Genomic DNA, 16,950 nt, shown 5'->3' with positions numbered 1-16,950 from the left:
ACAGGGATACTGCCACATCAATGTTCATAGCAGCACAATTCACAATAGCTAGACTGTGGAACCAACTTAGATGCCCTTCAATAGATGAATGGATTAAAAAATGTGGCATTTATACACAATGGAGTATTACTCAGCACTAAAAAACGACAAAATCATGGAATTTGCAGGGAAATGGATGGCATTAGAACAGATTATGCTTAGTGAAGCTAGCCAATCCCTAAAAAACAAATGCCAAATGTCTTCTTTGATATAAGGAGAGCAACTAAAAACAGAGCAGGGAGGAAGAGCATGAGAAAAAGATTAACATTAAACAGGGATGAGAGGTGGGAGGGAAAGGGAGAGAGAAGGGAAATTGCATGGAAATGGAAGGAGACCCTCATTTTTATACAAAATTACATATAAGTGGATGTGAGGGGAAAGGGAAAAAAATCAAGGGAGAGAAATGAATTACAGTAGATGGGGTAGAGAGAGAAGATGGGAGGGGAGGGGAGGGGGGATAGTAGAGGATAGGAAAGGTAGCAGAATACAACAGTTACTAATAGGGCATTATGTAAAAATGTGGATGTGTAACCGATGTGATTCTGCAATCTGTATATGGGGTAAAAATGGGAGTTCATAACCCACTTGAATCAAATGTATGAAATATGATATGTCAAGAGCTTTGTAATGTTTTGAACAACCAATGAAAAACAAAAAAAAAATAAAGTGATAAACATGTACTCTAAAAAAAAAAAAAAAGGCCAAAATCCATCTTCCTCCCAAAAGCTTATATGCTAGAGAGGACCTCAGACAACTAGCCAAAGGGAAAACTGTACATAACATGTGCCAGTCTGATAAGTGGGCAAAAACAGAAAAGGAGAAATGGAGTTAGGAATGTGTGTGAGAGAGAGTGTGTGAGGTTATGTATGTGTGTATGAGAGAGAGAAGAGGGAGAGAGAAAAATTACAAGGTTGACCTCTGTGAGACAGTGCCTTGTAAGCAAAGATATCAGGGAACTAATTCTCTGCTCCCCTCTGTATAATATAAAGTAGGGATGGGTCTTTCTCTATGGCTCCTGAGTGTCCACAGTAGGTACATAGTATATGCTCAATAAACACTATTCAAAAGAAGAAATAGACATGATGTGATTTGTCCATCAAGAGGCAGAAGGGAGGTTTTTTGTTTTGTTTTTAATGACCATCCAGTGATGACCAAGATGGTGAGAGGGACAGTCATTAAACGTAAGGAGGTTGGAAGACTCTTTTAGGGCATCAGGTTAAGGTTTAGAGAATGGAGGTCATCCGTGGATAAGGTCCTCTACTCCACTCCCTGCCCCTACTACTGTCACTGGTCCCAGCTAGTCGGGCCCTCTGGCTTGCTTTCTTTCCCTCCCTCCCTCCCTCCCTTCCTTCCTTCCTTCCTTCCTTCCTTCCTTCCTTCCTTCCTTCCTTCCTCCCCCCGTCTCTCTCCTCCCCAGCTTCCAAGCTTAATCAAAAGCCTATTCCCTTTCCATTCCATCACCTGCCCCCACCAGCACCCATCCCCACCCAATCCCCAACCTTCCATTACCCCCCACTTCACTCCCCCTCCCCCTCCCAGCCCATGCCGGTTGAGCAAGCCCTCTCCTTAGCAATGACTGCACTGCTACATCAATGCCTTGGTAGGCCAGGGTCTCCTGCTTCCAGCCCCTCTCCTTGGCAGGACGCCCTCCCTTTAATAGACTCACTCTGCCCGGTGCTCTGCAGCTGGAGAGTAAATTCCTACCTTTCATCAAGTTGCAGGGAAAAGAGGAGGAGGAGGAAGAGGAGGAAGAGGAGGAAAAAGAGGAAGAGGAGCAGTAGGAAGAGGAGGAGGAGGAGGAAGAGGAGGAGGAGGAGGAGAAGGAGCTTGTTAATATTCAATTTCTTCAACTGGATTGATGTTTGCTGGCATCAACTCATCCTGTGTTGTGTGTTTGAGAGAGTAGGAGTGTGTGTGTGTGTGTGTTTGTGTGTGTGTGTGTGTGTGTGCATGCACACATATGTGGGAGGTGTGAGAGTGTGTGATAGAGAAAGCAAGAATGCATGTGTCTCTGTGTGCATGTGTGAATTCCAGATTTTCTGTCTTTCCAAAGCCAGCTCCTGTCTCTCGCATATTACTCACAGACAGTAACCAGACAGCAGCCACAGTCCTGCCCTGAGTGATCTCTCCCCCTGCAGGAGTGTGCCATGGAGATCCAGGAGGAGGAGAAGGAAGGGATACAGGAGGAGGAGGGAAAGAGAAAAAGGAAGAAGAAGAAAAACAAAAAGAAACCTACTTCCATTCCAGGATTGGGGTATTTCCCTCTTCTTTTTACCTGCAGATGCAGGTGACAGGTGTGCACCCTCACCCCCATCTCTTCCATCTGAACCCAGTCTTGGATGTTTAATAAAAAATCAAGTATCTCAACACACACACACACACACACACACACACACACACGTACACGTACACATACACACACAGCAAAAACAAAACAAAATCTGAAATAAAAGCAGAGAGAGAGAGAGAGAAATCAAAACAAACAAGGCAAAGCCAACCTCCACTTCAAACCAGATGCACAAACAACCATGTCTGCCACCCAGAGAGGGAGGTCTTTGCCTGTGGTGAAGAATACTGGGGGTATCTTCAGGGGTCAGAGGCCAAGAGATGTCCCAGGAGCTACCAGGAAAGAGGTAGAGGAGACTCAGAGAGGCAAGAGAGACAACTGTCCCCAGCAGCACAACATAAAGCTTAGAGCTGGGGTACCAGTTGTGAGATTGCAGCAAAGTACAGCTATCTGCCAAGGAGGAAGCAGCAGGCACCTATAAGGTGGCAGGTAAGAAAGTCAGAACACTCTCTTGAAATGCAGGGACCCACATGCAACAAACAGGTTTACAGATGGCACAGAGGCTTCAAAGTGAAACTGTGTCTGCCAGTTATTACATGTCATTCTGCCACATTCTAGTTCATCCAGGGACAGCCACAAATTGCTAATTGAGAACACACTTTGTCCCTGCAAGTGGAAGCTGCTTGCAGGAACTGCTTCACTTCTGAACTTCTAAGCTCTCCTGAGCAAGCACATTCAGAACCCACTTCTGGCCCAATAGGAAAAGTGTACCTGCAAGAGAGCCCTTGTAGCTCCAATCACCAACTTTAAAGAGGAAAGCTGCCCTTTGAAGAAAATCCATTTGCAAATGTTTCACTGAAATCAATGGTTCCCACTCATTCAGAAAACTTAACTGGAAACGCAGGAGCCTTCATGCAGGGAACCTGCATTTCCAATGTAACAGAGGCTAAAGAGAAACAGAGAGTGCTGGTTCTGAGAAGCGGTACTGCTTCATGAAGCTTCAACCAGAAACAAAACCCAAAGTACTTACAGAGAACAAGACCGTTCCTTCAATTGGAAGCTGCCTGCACAAAATGCTTCTGTTCTGCACTTCCAAGCTTTTCTCAGCCAGCACGTTCAGTCAACACTTTACACCCAAAGTGCAAATTGTGCTACCCAGGGAGCCCTTGGACCTAACATCACCAATATTCACATGGAAAGTTGGACGGTTGACAAGATCAGTTGCCCAGTTTCATTGAAATCCTCTTCTCAAATTTTTCTGAAAACTCATTGGAAATGAAGGTGCCCAGGAGCAACAAACTCTGCTTTATACAAGACACAGAAACTTCTAAGTAAAGCCAGTGATTGCTGGCTCTGAGAAGGGGTTCCAATTCCTACTAGTTCAACCAAGCCCAAATCCCAATGTGCTCTCTAGGAACACTTCTACATCCTGCAATTGAAGCTGTTTGCATAGCCTGTTTTTCTTCTGCACTTCACACTCTTCTCACCGAGCACATTCAGAGAACAGTTCGGGCTCAATATCCAAAGTGTGCTAGCAGGAGAACCCTTGTACCTCCAAGCACTTGCTCAGAAAGGAAGCGATGGGACTGCTGGGTGGATCAATTCCTTAAAGATTCTTTGGATTCCATTCCTCAAATGGATTCTGAAAACTATCTTGAAATTGCATGAGCCCGTCTGCAATGACCTGTGCTTTACTGAGTGCGTAGTGAAACTGTGCCATCAGCTCTCACAAGAGGTTCTGCTTCTTGCAAGTTCAACCAGGGAAACCCCCCATGTGTTCACTGAGAACAAAGCTACTTTGATGCTTCTTGCACAAACTTTTTCTGTTTGCCCCCTACAAATGCATCTCAGGATGCACATTCAGAACACATTTCCTGAAAAACATTACAAAGTATCATTGCAAAAGTCCACTCTTGTCTAGCATCACCAACATTGATTAGGAAGGTGGTCTTGCTGAGAAGATGAGTTGCACAAAGTATCCTTATATTCCCTTACTCAATCTTTTCTGACAATTTCTTGAAACTGCAGGTGCCTGACAGCAAAAAATTTAACAATGGCACAGTTGTTTCAAATTGAAACAGTGCCCAGAGCTCCCAGAAGCATTTTGATTTAATGCTAGTTCAGCCAGGTACAAAGCTTAATGTGCACACTGAGAAGAAAGTTATTTCCTAATATTAAAATTGCTTGCAAAATTATTCAGTGCTGTACTTCCAAAATATATTCAGGAATTACATTCAGAGCACAGTTTCAGCCCATATACAAAGGGTGCTAGCAAGAGAGCTCTATACCTAGGGTTTAACAACTTTGAGAAAAAAATGTGAGCCTTCTGGAAAGATCAGTTCCCCAAGGTTGATTGAAATCCATTGCTCAATCTTTTGTCACAAAATTCACTTGAAATGCAAGTGCCTGCCTGCATTGAACTCACATTGACCAATTGTACCCATGCTTCGAAGGGAAACTGCCACCTCTGAGAAGCAGTTGTTCTTCATGCTACTTTAAGCAGCGACAAACCCCAATGTGCTCACTGAGAACAAGGTAAGTTCCTGAATGTTGAAGCTGCTGAGAGACTACTTCACTTATGCACTCCCAAAATATTCTCAGCAAGCTCATTCAGAGCCGAGGTCAGGCCCAAAATACAATGTTGGCTTACAAGAGATTCCTTGCATCTAGGATCACCAATTTTGAGAAGGCAAGATCAATTCAACAAAATTTCTTGGAAACCCATTCATTGGACCTTTCTGAAAACTCACTTGAAATGCAGGTTTCTGCATGCAAGGAACTCTAGATGACTGATGGCAAAGACATTTCCAAATGCAAACAAGCCTACCAGCTCTGAGAACCAGTTCTCATTTTCACTGCTTCAGCCAGGGAAAAATCCCCATGTGCTCACTGAGAACAAGTTAGTTTGTGCTACTTGAAGCTGCTTCCACAAACAGCTTCACTTCTGCACTTCTAAGCTGTTCTCATCAAGCACATTCAGAGCCCAGTTCAGGCATGAAACACAAAGTGCACCAGAAAGAGATCTCTTGAATCTAGCATCACCAACTTGCAGGAGGAAAGAGGACGAGCTGAAAAGATCAATTCTCCAAAGTGTTATTGATATCCATTTGTCAAACTTGTTTACAACATACATTTGAAGTGCAGGTACCCACATGAATTAACTGTTTTTTGTTTGGTTTTGGCACAGATGCTTCAATGTGAAAGCGTGCTTGTCACCTCTAAGAACCGGTTCTGCTTCATTCTAGTTCAACCAGAAAAAAACACCATGTGCTCACTTACAACTAAGTTAGTCCTGCAAGTTGAAACTGCTTTGCAGAAGTGGTTTCAATTCTCCATTACCTAGCTGTTTTCAGTAAGCACATTCCATCCCAGTGTGTGCTACCAAGAGAGCCCTTGTACCTTACGTCACCAAATATGGGGAGGCAAGGGGAATGCTCAGAAGATCAATTCTCTAAAGTTCCATTGAAATCCATAAGTCATACTTTTTCAGAAAACTCATTGAAATGCTGGCCCCACAGGCAAAAAACTGTGGTTTACAGATGGCACAGATGCTTCAATGTGAAACCATGAATGCCAATCATTACAAGTGTTTCTGACACACTCTAATTCAACCAGGGACAGTCCCAGAGTACTCACTGAGAACACGCTTTGTTCCTGCAAGCGGAAGCAGCTTTCACAAACCACTTCAGTTCTGAAATGTCAAACCCTTCTCAGCAAACACATTCAGAGCACAGTTTTGGCCCAACAGAAAAAGTGTCCTAGAAAGAGGGCCCAGCACCTATGATCACCTTCATAAGGTAGCGTCCCAGCTTCTGAGTGGAAGTGTACTTCTCATTGGCCCTTATGCTGCGGTGGAGATTTCTAGGAACTCAGTTTGATGCAGGATTTTTTGCAAGCCCTATGCAGCCCTCACACATGCTCAAACGCTATAGGATCCTGCAGACCAGTCCAGGCAGCAGTTGGCATCCATTCATTTTCTATGGCCTACAGATTCCTAGATGTATAAAATTCATTATCTTTAAATTATATATATATATATATATGTATATATGTATATTATATATCATTAAAATCTGAACAATTAAAATTGGAAATATTCCAAAATCAAAACAGTGGAACCCCATTGTGATGCTACAAGTAGAAAATTCCACACCGGACCACTGGGGATGATGGTTCACAGTAAAAATCAGCTTCACTAAAAATATTGCATGAAATTACCTTCAGATAATGTATAAAGTTGCATGTGAAGCACACAGGCATGTCTCTTTAGACTTAGGTTTCATCCACAAGATACCTTATGAAATTGAAAATACTCCAAAATTGGAGAAATCTGAAAGACTTCTCCAAAGTATTTCACCTAAGACCAACTCAGACTCTCCATCCTTCAACGAGTGTGTGTGTGTGCTCTAGTGTATGTTTGTGTGTCTTTGTTTGTGTTTGTGTCATGATATCTGATATTTCATTGCTCCCATTGGAAAATTAACTCAGATAATACCATCTTAAAAACTCCTAAAAACAAAATTTCTTTGTGATCAAATGAAACATTCCTTCCTTTGGGCTTATATGTTTCTTCTAGGAATCAACTGCTACAATTAATACACTCAAATCATCAAAGTAGATCAGATAACAAAAAATTTATATTTTAAAAAGTACTTAGTTTAAATAACAAATATATGATACAGTAATGAATATGTTACTAAAGGGAATATATAACAAATATCTAATGTCACACTATAGATTGGCAACTTCAAAATTTTGAAGCAAATATTAATAAATGTAAATGATCATAGGATGCTTCAGCACTGCCCAACCAAACAGCAGAAGAATGTTCTTAGAAGGATCCTATGGAGAGTTTGAGCCTCTTTTGCATCACAAGGGGTAGGTTTGGGCTGGATCCACTCATCCTTCTTCTTTGAGATGGTCCTCTTCCTCAGCACAAAGTCGTATTCAATGTGAGGGTTCATAGCATAAAAAACATTGCAATGGTGAGGAATCTTCAGCTCTGGGAGGAGAGGAGTATATGGGAAGAAGCTGGCATGCAAGAGGTACAACATGGGACACCCCAAAATATAAGAGGCTCGGACAGAAAAGACCTGAGCCACACACCTGAGAGCTCTCCAATTCAGCACCAATACCAACAAAGACAGCCTCCACAGTCCTCCCTGAGGAAGAACTAGGCAGAGCACTTCAACAGACCTAATGTCTGTTCCTACCGAAGGCTTTGGATTCCAGAACATCCCAGGTCCTCTTGCATCTTCCAAAGCACACCACTAGATTTACATCTGAAATCTCCCACAAAAGGCTCCTGTGCCGAAGATTCAGACCCCACATGAGCCATCTTCATAGGTGGGTTTGGAGGGAAGCATTGGATGGTGAGTGCTCTGATGTCAACATGAAATTCTCATTCAAGATGAATACTCTACTGGGAGGTGGGAGGGACTGGAAGAAAGGTTGGGTATGGTTGGAGGAAGACCTGAAGAGAGTTGTATCCTTGGCAACAGTACCTTGTTCCTGTAGGCTCCACTGAATCCTCATTCTCCAAGTAGAGGTTCTCCTTCTCCTCTCCATCTTTCTCTCTCTCCCTCTCTCCCAGCCTCATTCTCTCTCTCCCAGTCTATGCCTGTTTGGCAAGAGCTGAGGAGCTCTCCACTGACACACACTAGAGCTTTATGGACAGCCTCAGTGCACAACCAAAGAGAAAGCTATGAAACCCAGAGAAAAGGCCTAGGATTCCTCCTCTGAGTTATTTTCCACAGTGAGGACAGGCTGACCAGCACAAATACCACATTAGAGCCATGCTTCTGCGTTGCTGGAGCCCGCCTCCATGTGGACCAGGCTTCTGAGAATGGAGGCCACATCCCAAATGCTGCCCTCCTGAGAACAATGGTTCCAAAGACCAGCAAAGGGACTGCTTCCCTCCAACATGGTGTATGGCCCAGTGGTGCCATGACCCCGAGTGGGGGAATACAACAGCCCGCTTCTCCTTCCTCTGAACACGTGTTTCCTGTCGCCCTCCTCTAACCTAGAGCCTGTTCTCCATCCCTTCTGGGTTGGATGTGGAGATCTCTGCTATGAATTTCTTAGGCTACCAAGGCCCCAGACAGACTTCCTCTTCCATAGATTCTACTAACCTAACAGTAGGTTAAGATAGGAGACAAGTGAACCTAGAACTCATAGGGATGGTGGTCTTCAGCATACATAGGCTGGGATCATGGCTGCTGTGGTGTTTGGCTCACAAAAACCAACCAACCAACCAACCAACGAAAAAGCGCTGGCATTATTATCAGATGAGCTCTGTGGCTACGTGCTCAGCAAGCCCTCATCTGACTTTAGTTAGGGGTCATAACCTGGCTATTGTGATCACTCCTTGGCAGGTGGACTCAGGTACAGACAACCAGGGAATTTGCCCAAACACAGATGATTCAGGCTGTCTCCCAGGTTGTGTTTTCTTCCCAATTTCATCCTGTTATTACTTGCTAGAATCCTGGCCATGCTCTGCCCAGGCAGTGGTTTTCTGGTCACACAGAAGGCTTTCAATATTGCTGCTTCAATCCACAAAATGCCAGTTCCATCCTTAGCCCATGCATTCCCATGTTCCTCTAAACCACTCCTATCCAAGAGCCATGGGGTCCTACTTCCTCTGGAAGGAGGCTTTTCTCCTTGCCACTCCTGATGCCAGCATTGGATGCCTGTTCATGACCGGGAGAGGGCACCTGGTGGGGAGCCACATAAGAGTCACACCTAGAGACTTTACACCAGCTTTAATTCAGTATTCTTTTTGCATGAGAGCCCACACACACTTTTGAGTGTACAAGGGTCAAAGACTACTCTTTGGTGTTATGAGTTGACCTGAGTCCACTTCCTGACCATCTGACTGTCCCACTTACTCTGATGGTGAGAGATGATTTGGCCCAGCTCATATTCCTCCGGCTTCTCCTGAGTAAGCAAGTGGAGCTCGAGGGCCCTGCAGATGACTACAAGAGCCCTATCGTGGCAGGTCACCTGGAGCAGCATGGGAGACAGGCCTTCAGGAAATGGGCCTTGAAGTGACTACTCAAGGACAATGGGCAGGAGCATTCTGGAGGCACCTCCACTCTAAATACAAGGGCAACATCCATGACCCTACTACCTGAGGCTGGCCTCCTGCTCATCGAGTGGGCTCTTCCCACAGGCTACTAGCCCAATCCTTGTACATAGGACTTCCTGGGCCTGCCATTGCTCTTTGTGGAGCTGCACTCCGCTCGAGGTGAAAGGACCCCACAACCTGTATACAGATGCAATCTCATCCCACAAGATGGGAGGAATGGGACAGTGGCCTCCAAGATCCCAGGTCTGCCTGAGGATGCAGGTGGCATTTGGGGTGACCCAGGCACAAAACTTAGAGGCTTTGGCCTGGATTGCCAGGGCCCAAATCAGACCCAGGAACATGACCACACACAGGAGTGACGAAAGATAGCCACCAGAGCTCCTGGCCTCCCGAGGTTCAGTGCTGGCTGGGGTGTAGGAGGGCACCTCATCTGGCAAGGGTGGTCATTGGAAAGGGCTCCTGTGCTGCAAGTTACCTAGACATTTCATGTGTTTACTCCACATCCTTATCGATTCTGCAGAGAGATCCTCTCAGCTCCTTGTTGAAAAACATGCAGAACCTCATACTGCTGTCCTCCTCCATGGACGCCAGCATCCCATACAGGGGAATCTGCCACCTAGGTCCTGTCCCAGTCTCATCTGTCACCCATACCTGCCCCTGCCCTTCTGGACTGCACGCTGCCACCTGACACACAGACTCCCTCAGTCATGGTGGTGGACATACTGCTGCTCTCCCTCATCTCAGGTCAAGCCCTTCACACTGACCTCTGCCTCCTTTATTCCTATCTATCCTTCCTGACCAACCAGAAGGTCCAATTCAAGAGGGCATGAGTAGTCTATGGTATCGGATTAGTATTTGTTTCCTGCCCAGGTGTAAGCACCAGGGGACACCCCTGCTCCCAGGCTTACCAGGACACTCTTGGCCATCTTTGGAATTTGTGTCTCTAAGTGGACGTGAATTAAGCAGGTGTCTCCCACCTCCTTGTGGGAAAGCGGCCTGGAGCACTTGCAGGTTGATTCTGAGAACTGTGGGGGATGGAACATCAGCAAACCCAGAAACAGAAAGCCACCCCAGCCTGTCAGTTGGCTCTATGGGCTTCTAGAACATATGTCCAGGTGCTGAGGCTTCTTATTTCCCAGGTGGATGTGGAATGGCAGCACAAGTACAGCTTGAATAAGGTAGGTGTTTACCTCCTTTCCCTTGCTTGTTTCCTCTTGATGGTGGGATGTTTTCTTGGGATGAAATGATACTTTATTCCGGGATTCATGGACAAATACATGATTGCATGGTCAGGGACCTTTACTTCTGCAGAGAGAGGTGGAGGCGATTGGTATGTGACACTCATGGATTATACCAGACACCCCCAATCCCTGAGAGTCTCCGCCAGGGCAGGCTAGCACCAGATTTGAGAGCCCTCCTATCCAGCTTCAGTGCCACCAAAGACTCTGTCCATGATTCTTCCATGAAGGAAGATGATGCACAGGATCTAAACCAAAAGAGCACCTGACAATAGAAACAGCACCTTGGGCCCAAGAACTTCTCAGTGCAGGTTGGATCTGCCAAAGGGACACTACTAGGCTCTGCATCAGGATTGGCAAAGGCTCCTGTGCTTAGGCCTTTCTCCCCAGGGCAGCCATGCTCACACATAGGCATTCAGGGAAGCGTCGGATGATGGGTGAGTTCATCCACTTGCCCTTGATGAATCCACTCATGGATGAATACGCGGAGGGGAGGTGGTATCCATCAGAGGAGTGTTTGGCATGGACATGGGAGGACTTCAGCAGGGTGGTGCCCTGGAGAACTCTATTGTTTTCTAGGTTCACTCTCCTTCCCCTTGTTTCTCATCATGAGCTGTCTGCTTGGTACTTGTATTCTGGTTCTTGTTCTACTTCTGGTTCTTCTTTCTGTCCTGCATCTTCTTGTAGTTCTTTCTGGGTCTTTCTCTTGTTCTTACATGATTTCTTCTTGTTCTTCTTCTGTGTGTCTCCCTCCACCCTTCCTTCTGTTTCACCTCCTCCTTTTCCTCCTTCCTCCTCCTGCTCTTCATTGTGTGATCTTCTCCCCACTCAGGCTTGTCCTCTTTCTCCTCCTCCTCCTTCTCCTTCTTTCTCTGGCAATGGTTGGGTGTCCTCTGAGGAGTTCAAATCTATCACACTCTTCTGCCCAGATGCAGCCTCTGTTTGGTACCCCAAGGTGAAATCAGTTCTCAATCAATGACCAGGAGTGAAACCAAGACCAAAGACAAGTGACTTCCTTTTTTTGTCATTGTCACAGTCAGGAAAGACTGAATAACAGACACCACATTCTGGATAGGCTTCTACCTGTGTAAGTCAGCACCTCATCTGGACCAGGATTGCTAAAATAGATTCCACCTCCAAAAATCTTCCCCATTGAAAACAAGGTTTCCAAAATCTAGGAGAGGGTCAGGATCACTGCACCCTCCTGCCATAAGGCATAGATGCCATCACACCTAGTGGTTTCCAGGCCCCCGCTAGACCTCCCTTTTGATGTCTGTTACACACAAACCTCTCCTGGTCTGGAGCCTGCTCTCAACTGATGCTTGGGTTGAAAGTGTCTGTTTCTGAAATCACCTTCGTAGACTCTCAGTTTTGTAATTCCTTATTGACTGGCTTATTATTATTATTGTTATTTTAACCAGAGATTGAACCCAGAGTCACTTAAGCACTGAGACACATTTCTAGGCCTTTTTACTTTGATTCAGGCTCCCCTGAACCAGGCTCTTGCCTCTGGAATCTCAGTGCGGGCCTGGTTGTAATGAGGTACTTGACTCAGCACTGGCAGTCACTAAAGTTTCTGAGGCTCTTTTGAACTTCTGATCCTCCTGCACAGCCTCCCAAGCACTGAGACTCCTAGCCACTGTTACCTTGCCCAGCTCCTTGGACTATTTTGACCTCAGTCTTCCTCATGCGTAAGGCAGAGCTAAGCGAACTGACTTGGTGTGTGAAAATGGGAAAACTGACCATAATGCCCTAAAGATGGTGGGTTCTATTGTGGACAGGCTGGGATGGTGGAGGCTAGGAGTGTCTTGCTCACAAGAAAGGAAAGAGCACTGGCATTGTGGACAGCTCAGCATTGTGGCCTTTGTTCTTCAGATGCCCTTCTTTGATGCTGGCAGGAATAATAACCTGGCCATTCTGATATCTTCAGGAGATGGGCACCCAGGCACAGAGGACTTGGAATTGTTCCAAAAACAACCCAAATGTGCTGTCCCCTGGCCCTTACTTCCTCTTCACTGAGTCCTGTTCCCAGTTGCTGCAATCCTGACATTCCTGTGACTAGGCAGGACTTCTCATGTCCTGGCCATGGATTGGGACCTGTGCTGCATCAGTCCACATCAGTGCTGATTCCATTTGTGGCCCGTTTTTTCTTTATCCTCATTTGAAGGCATCCTTATCAGTGAGCTATAAACCAGCTGCTGATTGATTGAGCCCTTCTTCTTTGCCCCTCATGGATATTAGCTTTGCAATGCCTGCCCAGGCTCAGGGCAGGACACATTTAGGGAGGTCTAGCAGCCCCCTGGGGCCTCTTTGAGAACCTGCAGATTTCAAGCCTTCTACCTCACGTTATGCTGAAGACAATCCTAAGCAACAGAGCATGTGTCTTATTTGGCTTAAAAACTCCATCTCTGGTAGTAATGAGATCTCTCTGCCACAGCCCTGCCACACAGCCACCTGGGATGAAGGCAGAGTGTCCACAGGAGTGTGGAGAGAGAGGACAAGATTCAGGAAAGCGAAAGACATAGAAGCAAGAGCTGAATACACTAGAACAGACAGGACCAGCAGAGAGAGCCCAGCTGAGAGGCCTGGAGCAGGGCTGGGGCGAGCCAGCCCATTCCACGGGTATTGATGAAGGTCTGCTGTGTGCCTGGCACTATGCTGAGAAGTAGATGCTGCATTGAGTACAGTCTCTGACCTTGCCCAGCTAAAGATTCCAGTCTGGGGATTAAAAGCTGGATGACATTGTCCAGCACTATGCCATTTCTTCACACCCCAGCTGACCTCCAGCCCCCAGCACCATGGCCCATTTGCCTACAGTGAAGGCCAGCAGCAGCTTCCCGTCATGGCTGGCAGGAGTGGGTGGAGAACCCCAGCTCTCTCACTCTGTAGGAGGGCTTCTATTAGTAGCATGATCTACATGGACCCCCAGCACTCCTTATCAGGACTGTGCTTAGTGGCTCAGTGACAACAACTGGCTGGTACACCCTGTCTTCCAGTTCCTAATCACTTCCTGTTCCCACCTGGAGTTTTCTAGCATCACCTCCCAAGAAAACTACTTGCTAACAAATCTGGATCGCAGGTTCCCTACACTTTAACCTCAGGGAAGCCAGAGCACAAAAGAAGGTTCTAGAAATGTTTGCAGTGATCCCAGTAACTGGCCATTTTACCCCTGTTGTTGGTTCTCCTTGGCTGCTCTGCCTGCCCTGATAGGTTTAGGAGAAAAGACAAGCTGTATTTTGGCATGTAAAAAGAATTCAGGACAAGTCTCTTTCACACAACTTACCAAGTAGGGGCATATGATGTACCAGAGTTTAGGACTTCAAGGCTGCTGTAAGGTGGTTCCCGAGCTCTTCTAGTCCTCACCCTCACTCAATGTCTTTTTGTTGGTGATGTAGTTCAGCAATGGATTACTGGGCCAGAGACTTGTTCAATATTCCTCAGCAGTAGCAAAACGCTGTTGCCATTATAGGTAGCCAACACCAGTAGTAGCATGATCTACATGGACCCCCAGCACTTGCCTCCAATCTGCCCCCCCAGCGACCATGCTGTCTAAAATATACATCATGCTAAATTGTGTGGAAGAATTCTACATCTAGCCAAACCACAAGAGCTTTCAAAAGCCAGCCCAATAACATTTAGAGGATTATCTCTCCAAAGCAAGCTTGCCAATGCCTGAGTGCCCACACACTCTATTGGCACCAACCTCACTTCCTTTTACAATGCACATCCACCAAGATATCATCGCCTGTGGTGGTTGAGAAGGCCTCTCCAACAAACAAGGTGTTTTCAGATGCACGTGAATGAATTAGTACTTACCAAAAATACTGGAAGAAAAAAATTCACTCTTTAAGATATGATGACGGAGCTGCTCTGTGATCTAGACCATCCCCCTCTCCTGCATCCTCTCTGTTTTCCTCTGTCTGGCTGGACCTCCACCTCAGCCCAGAAGGATGTGTCCTTTCTAGTCAGAAGCCCTGTCATGGCTTCCATTTCCAGGCCCTGATTCCTGGTTATCTGCAGCCAGGTCTCAATTTCTAGGTAGTCTCTTCAGATCCCTTCCCTACCCTAACCACAGTGTGGGCTCTGGCCCCACCCTTACTCTCTACACCACCATTCCACATTATGGTCTTCCTGTCCCTCTCTGTGACCCAGGACTGCCCATGACTGACTCCTCCAAACAACAAGCTGTTGAACCAGGCGGCATCAGAAGGTAGAAATGACCTGATTGCTAACTTGAAGATTTCACAGAATAGTTAATGAGACAAGGAATATCCTGAACCAGTGAAATGACATAAGAGGAAGTCAATGAATTCTAACCTCAAGGATAAATCCTACAGTACACTGGCTGTCAAATTCAGCTACACACTGGAGCCACCTGGGAGCTGTGCATTGTACTGACCGCTGGACCACCCACTGGCCCTGGGCTGATGGAATGGCTCTGGGCTAAGATGGGACACTGGGGTTTGTAAATTACCAGTTGAGTATAATGTAAAACAAACTTTGGAAACATTGCTTTTTCCCCCACATGAAGAACTGTGTGCATACAGATGCAGAAGTACATAAATCTGCAGCATAAGGCTCCTTGAGGGCCATAGATTAAAAGCACTGCAGTGACCAGCACCCTGGCTAGGCACACCACCAGCCCCCTGGAAGCCTCCTATTCCACCTTCCAGGTGATCGCAGCCATGCCATCCAAGCATGGAGGAGTCCTCCCTGCTGAGAAATTTCAGTGTGCAGAATGGAGAGCCCCTCTCTCCTCGGAGTCCCCGCTTTGACAACAAGTGCACTGGAGAAGTTTAAATCAAGTGGGAGGCACATGGGCAGGCTTCCTGGATGAGGCCCTATTGAAGGGAGGATGGGATCTGAGGAGTGGACCAGAGAGAGGAAAGATGGGAAAGGGAGGGAAGCTGGCGAGGGCAGGGCGACAGCATCACTGGAAAAGAGGCCCCAGGAGGAAATGCTACAGACTCTCAGCTGAAGACACCCTTGCCGGCCTGAGGAGTTTTCAAGCACAGCCTTCCTTGCCTATGTGTGAGCTTCGTGTTCAATAGACACTTTACAATTCTTTTTTTTTTTTTGATTCCGAGAACCACCACCGTGCTGGACTTGGATGAGTTGAGTGGTAAATGACATGCAGGAACCCGCATTTCACAAACAGGTTTACTGATGGCACAAAGGCTTCAAAGTGAAACTGTGTCTGCCAGTTATTACAAGTCATTGTGCGGCACTCTAGTTCAAACAGGGACAGCCACAAATTCCTCACTGGGAACACACTTTACTGCCACAAGTGGAAGCTGCTTGGATGAACCGCTTCACTTCTGAACTTCTAAGCTCTCCTGAGCAAGCACATTCAGAACCCACTTCTGGCCCAATAGGAAAAGTGTACCTATAAGAGAACCCTTGTAGCTCCGATCACCAACGTTAAAGAGGAAAGCTGCTCTTTGAAGAAAATCCATTTGCCAATGTTTCACTGAAATCAATGGTTCCCCCTTACTCAGAAAACAAACTGGAAATGCAGGAGCCTTCATGCAGGGAATCTGAATTTCCAGTGGAACAGATGCTTCAGAGAGAAACTGAGAGTGCCGGCTCTGAGAAGCGGTTCCACTTCATGCAGCTTCAACCAGAAACAAACCTCAATGTGCTTACAGAGAACAAGACCGTTCCTTCAATTGGAAGCTGCCTGCACAAAATGCTTCTGTTCTGCACTTCCAAGCTTTTCTCAGCCAGCACGTTCAGACGACGTTTACACCCAAAGTGCAAATTGTGCTACCCAGAGATCCCTTGGGACATCACCAATATTCACGTGGAACATTGGACGGTTGACAAGATTAATGGCCCAGAGTTTCATTGAAATATTTTTCTGAAAACTCACTGGAAATGAAGGTGCCCACGAGCAACAAACTCTGCTTTATACAAGACACAGAAACTTCTAAGTAAAACCCATGACTGCTGGCTCTGAGAAGGGGTTCCAATTCCTACTAGTTCAACCAAGCCCAAATCCCAATGTGCTCTCTAGAAACACTTTTACATCCTGCAATTGAAGCTGTTGCACACCCTGCTTCTCTTCTGCACTTCACACTCTTCTCACCGAGCACATTCAGAGAGCAGTGCAGGCTCAATATCCCAAGTGTGCTAGCAGGAGAGCCCTTGTACCTCGGAGCACTTGCTCAGATAGGAAGCGATGGGACTGCTGGGTGGATCAATTCCTCAAAGATTCTTTGGAATCCATTCCTCAAGCAGATTCTGAAAACTATCTTGAAATTGCATGAGCCTGTCTGCAATGATCTGTGCTTTACTGA

This window comes from Urocitellus parryii, chromosome 12, assembly GCF_045843805.1.
Source record: "Urocitellus parryii isolate mUroPar1 chromosome 12, mUroPar1.hap1, whole genome shotgun sequence".
NCBI classification, from domain to species: domain Eukaryota; kingdom Metazoa; phylum Chordata; class Mammalia; order Rodentia; family Sciuridae; genus Urocitellus; species Urocitellus parryii.
This window is presented reverse-complemented; position numbering follows the sequence as displayed.